This window comes from Oncorhynchus mykiss, chromosome 13 (assembly GCF_057628025.1).
Source record: "Oncorhynchus mykiss isolate SJ-2025 chromosome 13, ASM5762802v1, whole genome shotgun sequence".
In the NCBI taxonomy this organism is placed as follows: domain Eukaryota; kingdom Metazoa; phylum Chordata; class Actinopteri; order Salmoniformes; family Salmonidae; genus Oncorhynchus; species Oncorhynchus mykiss.
In genome coordinates this window covers 84574981-84581370 of record NC_143034.1, presented here as the reverse complement: position 1 = coordinate 84581370, position 6390 = coordinate 84574981, and positions in this window count along the sequence as shown.

Here is a 6390-nt window from a genome sequence, read left to right as displayed (position 1 = left end):
CTGTCTGAGAGGTTGTTCTGTCTAGAGACTGTATATACCTGTCTGAGAGGTTGTTCTGTCTAGAGACTGTATATACCTGTCTGAGAGGTTGTTCTGTCTAGAGACTGTATATACCTGTCTGAGAGGTTGTTCTGTCTAGAGACTGTATATACCTGTCTGAGAGGTTGTTCTGTCTAGAGACTGTATATACCTGTCTGAGAGGTTGTTCTGTCTAGAGACTGTATATACCTGTCTGAGAGGTTGTTCTGTCTAGAGACTGTATATACCTGTCTGAGAGGTTGTTCTGTCTAGAGACTGTATATACCTGTCTGAGAGGTTGTTCTGTCTAGAGACTGTATATACCTGTCTGAGAGGTTGTTCTGTCTAGAGACTGTATATACCGGTCTGAGAGGTTGTTCTGTCTAGAGACTGTATATACCTGTCTGAGAGGTTGTTCTGTCTAGAGACTGTATATACCTGTCTGAGAGGTTGTTCTGTCTAGAGACTGTATATACCTGTCTGAGAGGTTGTTCTGTCTAGAGACTGTATATACCTGTCTGAGAGGTTGTTCTGTCTAGAGACTGTATATACCTGTCTGAGAGGTTGTTCTGTCTAGAGACTGTATATACCTGTCTGAGAGGTTGTTCTGTCTAGAGACTGTATATACCTGTCTGAGAGGTTGTTCTGTCTAGAGACTGTATATACCTGTCTGAGAGGTTGTTCTGTCTAGAGACTGTATATACCTGTCTGAGAGGTTGTTCTGTCTAGAGACTGTATATACCTGTCTGAGAGGTTATTCTGTCTAGAGACTGTATATACCTGTCTGAGAGGTTGTTCTGTCTAGAGACTGTATATACCTGTCTGAGAGGTTGTTCTGTCTAGAGACTGTATATACCTGTCTGAGAGGTTGTTCTGTCTAGAGACTGTATATACCTGTCTGAGAGGTTGTTCTGTCTAGAGACTGTATATACCTGTCTGAGAGGTTGTTCTGTCTAGAGACTGTATATACCTGTCTGAGAGGTTGTTCTGTCTAGAGACTGTATATACCTGTCTGAGAGGTTGTTCTGTCTAGAGACTGTATATACCTGTCCGAGTGGTTTTTCTGTCTAGAGACTGTATATACCGGTCTGAGAGGTTGTTCTGTCTAGAGACTGTATATACCTGTCTGAGAGGTTGTTCTGTCTAGAGACTGTATATACCTGTCTGAGAGGTTGTTCTGTCTAGAGACTGTATATACCTGTCTGAGAGGTTGTTCTGTCTAGAGACTGTATATACCTGTCCGAGTGGTTTTTCTGTCTAGAGACTGTATATACCGGTCTGAGAGGTTGTTCTGTCTAGAGACTGTATATACCTGTCTGAGAGGTTGTTCTGTCTAGGGTCTGAGAGGTTGTTCTGTCTAAGGTCTGAGAGAGCCCCTACCAGCCTGCTAACTTTAGCCCTACAAGCCTGATAACAATAGCCCTACCAGCCTGCTAACATTAGCCCCTACCAGCCTGATAACATTATCCCCTACCAGCCTGCTAACATTAGCCCCTACCAGCCTGATAACATTAGCCCCTACCAGCCTGCTAACTTTATCCCCTACCAGCCTGCTAACTTTAGCCCCTACCAGCCTGCTAACGTTAGCCCCTACCAGCCTGCTAACTTTAGCCCTACCAGCCTGCTAACTTTAGCCCTACCAGCCTGCTAACATTAGCCCAACCAGCCTGATAACATTTGCCCCTACCAGCCTGATAACATTATCCCCTACCAGCCTGATAACTTTAGCCCCTACCAGCCTGCTAACTTTAGCCCTACCAGCCTACTAACGTTAGCCCCTACCAGCCTGATAACGTTAGCCCCTACCAGCCTGCTAACTTTACCCCCTACCAGCCTGCTAACGTAAGCCCCTACCAGTCTGCTAACGTTAGCCCTACCATCCTGCTAACGTTAGCCCCTACCAGCCTGCTAACGTTAGCCCCTACCAGCCTGCTAACGTTAGCCCCTACTAGCCTGCTAACGTTAACCCCTACTAGCCTGCTAACTTTAGCCCTACTAGCCTGCTAAAGTTATCACTACCAGCCTGCTAACGTTAGCCCCTACTAGCCTGCTAACGTTAACCCCTACCAGCCTGCTAACTTTAGCCCCTACCAGGCTGCTAACATTACGTTAGCACTGAGTGAGTCAGCCAGTTGCTATTAACACCACCTAGCATACAGTTACATTAAAGTAAACCAACGTTTTGGGTTTTATGGGTATTATGACTCATACTGTGGTACTCCATAGTGATGTTTCTCCTCTCTGGGTGCAGTTGGTCTGTGTGACCAGCAGAGGTCTCTCTCTCTCCAACAGTGAACTGGACTGAGCTCAGCCTCCAGGGATGCAGTTAGTCTGTGTGACCAGCAGAGGTCTCTCTCTCTCCAACAGTGAACTGGACTGAGCTCGGCCTCCAGGGATGCAGTTTCCTTTCTCCACCCTTCTCACCAAATCCACTCCCAGTCATGGATTTAGAAAATGATGGAGACTCCCTACAGCCAATGCTTTACACCAATCCAATGCTTTTAAAATCTTTGTCAGGAAACGTGGAAGGGCTTTGGGAGAAGTGGTCCGTGTTGATGCTGATCTGTTCTCACTGGTAGGAACAGAAAGGTAATCCCTACAGGATTACAATGATAATTACATCACACAAATCAATTTATTGTTTAACATTTTGGTGGGTGTGGGGGGGGGGGGGGGGGGTGTATATCTTACAGAGTGACTTCATTGATTGATTGATTTAATTGATGTCACTTATTGGTCAGAGAGACTCCAATGCTGTCTCAGGTCTGAATCTCTGCTGTGCGCCTTCTAGGCAGAGTTGCAAAGAAAAATCCATATCTCAGACTGGCCAATAAAAGAGGGCAAAAGAACACAGACACTGGACAGAGGAACTCTGCCTAGAAGGTCAGCATCCAGGAGTCGCCTCTTCACTGTTGACGTTGAGACTGGACAGAGGAACTCTGCCTTAGAAGGTCAGCATCCAGGAGTCGCCTCTTCACTGTTGACGTTGAGACTGGACAGAGGAACTCTGCCTTAGAAGGTCAGCATCCAGGAGTCGCCTCTTCACTGTTGACGTTGAGACTGGACAGAGGAACTCTGCCTAGAAGGCCAGCATCCAGGAGTCGCCTCTTCACTGTTGACGTTGAGACTGGACAGAGGAACTCTGCCTTAGAAGGTCAGCATCCAGAAGTCGCCTCTTCACTGTTGACGTTGAGACTGGACAGAGGAACTCTGCCTAGAAGGCCAGCATCCAGGAGTCGCCTCTTCACTGTTGACGTTGAGACTGGACAGAGGAACTCTGCCTAGAAGGCCAGCATCCAGGAGTCGCCTCTTCACTGTTGACGTTGAGACTGGACAGAGGAACTCTGCCTTAGAAGGTCAGCATCCAGGAGTCGCCTCTTCACTGTTGACGTTGAGACTGGACAGAGGAACTCTGCCTTAGAAGGTCAGCATCCAGGAGTCGCCTCTTTGCTGTTGACGTTGAGACGGGTGTTTTGGGGGAATTATTTAATAAGCTGCCAGTTGAGGACTTGTTTCAGTCCTCAACAGTGTCTGTTTCTCAAACTAGACACTCTAATGTACTTGTCCTCTTGCTCAGTTGTCCTCCTAGGCCTCCCACTCCTCTTTCTATTCTGGTTAGGGCCAGTTTGATCTGTTCTGTGAAGGGAGTAGTACACAGCGTTGTACGAGATCTTCAGTTTCTTGGCAATTTCTCGCATGGAATAGCCTTCATTTCTCAGAACAAGAATAGACTGACGAGTTTCAGAAGAAATGTCTTTGTTTCTGGCCATTTTGAGCCTGTAATCAAACCCACAAATGCTGACGCTCCAGATACTCAACTAGTCTAAAGAAGGCCAGTTTTAATGCTTCTTTAATCAGAACAGATTTCAGCTGTGCTAACATAATTGCAAAAGGGTTTTCTAATGATCAATTAGCCTTTTAAAATGATCAACTTGGATTAGCTAACACGCCGTGCCATTGGAAAACAAGAGTGATGGTTACTGATAATGGGCCTCTGTACGCCTATGTAGATATTCCATTAAAAATCTGCAGTTTCTAGCCTCCCGGGGGGCGCAGTGGTTAAGGGCGCTGTGCCACCAGAGACTCTGGGTTCGCGCCCAGGCTCTGTTGTAACCAGCTGCGACTGGGAGTTCCGTGGGGTGACGCACAATTGGCCTAGCGTCGTCCGGTTTAGGGAGGCGTCGTCCGGTTTAGGGAGGTGTTGGCCGGTAGGGATATCCTTGTCTCATCGCGCACCAGCGACTCTTGTGGCGGGAGGTGCCAGGTGCACGGTGTTTCCTCCGACACATTGGTGCGGCTGGCTTCCGGGTCGGATGCGCGCTGTGTTAAGAAGCAGTGTGGCTTGGTTGGGTTGTGTATCGGAGGACGCGTGACTTTCGACCTTCGTCTCTCCCGAGCCCGTACAGGAGTTGTAGTGATGAGACAAGATAGTAGCTACTAAAACAATTGGATACCGAGAAAACGGGGTAAAAAATGTTTTTAAAAATCTGCAGTTTCTAACTACAATAGTCAATAACAACATTAACACATGTATTTCTGATCAATTTCATGTTATTTTAATGGACAAAAAAAGTGATTTTCTTTCAAAAACAAAGACATTTTTAAGTGACCCCAAACTTTTGAACGGTAGTGTACGTACCAGTATTTCATAAAAAATGAAAATCAAATCATTCCCCTAACTCATCCTACCCTAACTGATCCTACCCTAACTGATCCTACCCTAACTGATCCTACCCTAACTGATCCTACCCTAACTCATCCTACCCTAACTGATCCTACCCTAACTGATCCTACCCTAACTGGTCCTACCCTAACTGGTCCTACCCTAACTGGTCCTACCCTAACTGATCTTACCCTAACTGATCCTACCCTAACTCATCCTACCCTAACTGATCCTACACTAACTGATCCTACCCTAACTGATCCTACCCTAACTGATCCTACACTAACTGATCCTACACTAACTGATCCTACCCTAACTGATCCTACCCTAACTGATCCTACCCTAACTGATCCTACACTAACTGATCCTACACTAACTGATCCTACCCTAACTGATCCTACCCTAACTGATCCTACACCAGGCTGACGGCCTGGGAGGACAGGACTCCTTCCTTCACAATACACCTTTCAACTCTTCTGCAGTAACAGGCTGATGGCCTGGGAGGACAGGACTCTCTGCTGACGGCCTGGGAGGACAGGACTCTCTGCTGACGGCCTGGGAGGACAGGACTCTCTGCTGACGGCCTGGGAGGACAGGACTCTCTGCTGACGGCCTGGGAGGACAGGACTCTCTGCTGACGGCCTGGGAGGACAGGACTCTCTGCTGACGGCCTGGGAGGACAGGACTCTCTGCTGACGGCCTGGGAGGACAGGACTCTCTGCTGACGGTCTGGGAGGACAGGACTCTCTGCTGACGGCCTGGGAGGACAGGACTCTCTGCTGACGGCCTGGGAGGACAGGACTCTCCGCAGCTGCCATCATAACATCTATTTTATTTCTGCGGTACAGTCGATAACCATGGCGATGAATGGTAAGAAGCCAACCTTACCGAAGCACACGTTCATATCTCTCTGTGTTGGCCGATGCCTACTATCCATCCTGTACTGTCTCCACTGCCTCAGCAGAGAATACATTCTATTCTAACAACCTATTTGATTTTTTTATTTAACTCGACAAGTCAGTTAAGAACTAATTCTTATTTACAATGACGGTCTAGGAACAGTGGGTTAACTGCCTTGTTCAGGGGCAGAACCACAGAATTTTACCATATAAAGACAGGGATACGTTCTAGCAACCTTTCGGTTACTGGCCCTACGCTCTAACCACTAGGCTGCCTGTTGGTTACTGGCCCAACGCTCTAACAACTAGTCTACCTGCTGGTTACTGGCCCAACGCTCTAACCACTAGTCTACCTGCTGGTTACTGGCCCAACGCTCTAACCACTAGGCTACCTGTTGGTTACTGGACCAACGCTCTAACCACTAGGCAGCCTGTTGGTTACTGGCCCAACGCTCTAACCACTAGTCTACCTGCTGGTTACTGGCCCAACGCTCTAACCACTAGGCTGCCTGTTGGTTACTGGCCCAACGCTCTAACCACTAGGCTGCCTGTCTCTCTCACACTGGGTACTTCTGACCCCCCCCCCCTCAGCAACATGGGCGTACACATCACAGACAAACTGAATTGGTCCACCCACACAGACAGCATCGTGAAGAAGGCGCAGCAGCGCCTCTTCAACCTCAGGAGGCTGAAGAAATTCGGCTTGTCACCAAAAGCACTCACAAACTTCTACAGATGCACAATCGAGAGCTTCCTGGCGGGCTGTATCACCGCCTGGTACGGCAACTGCTCCGCCCACAACCGTAAGGC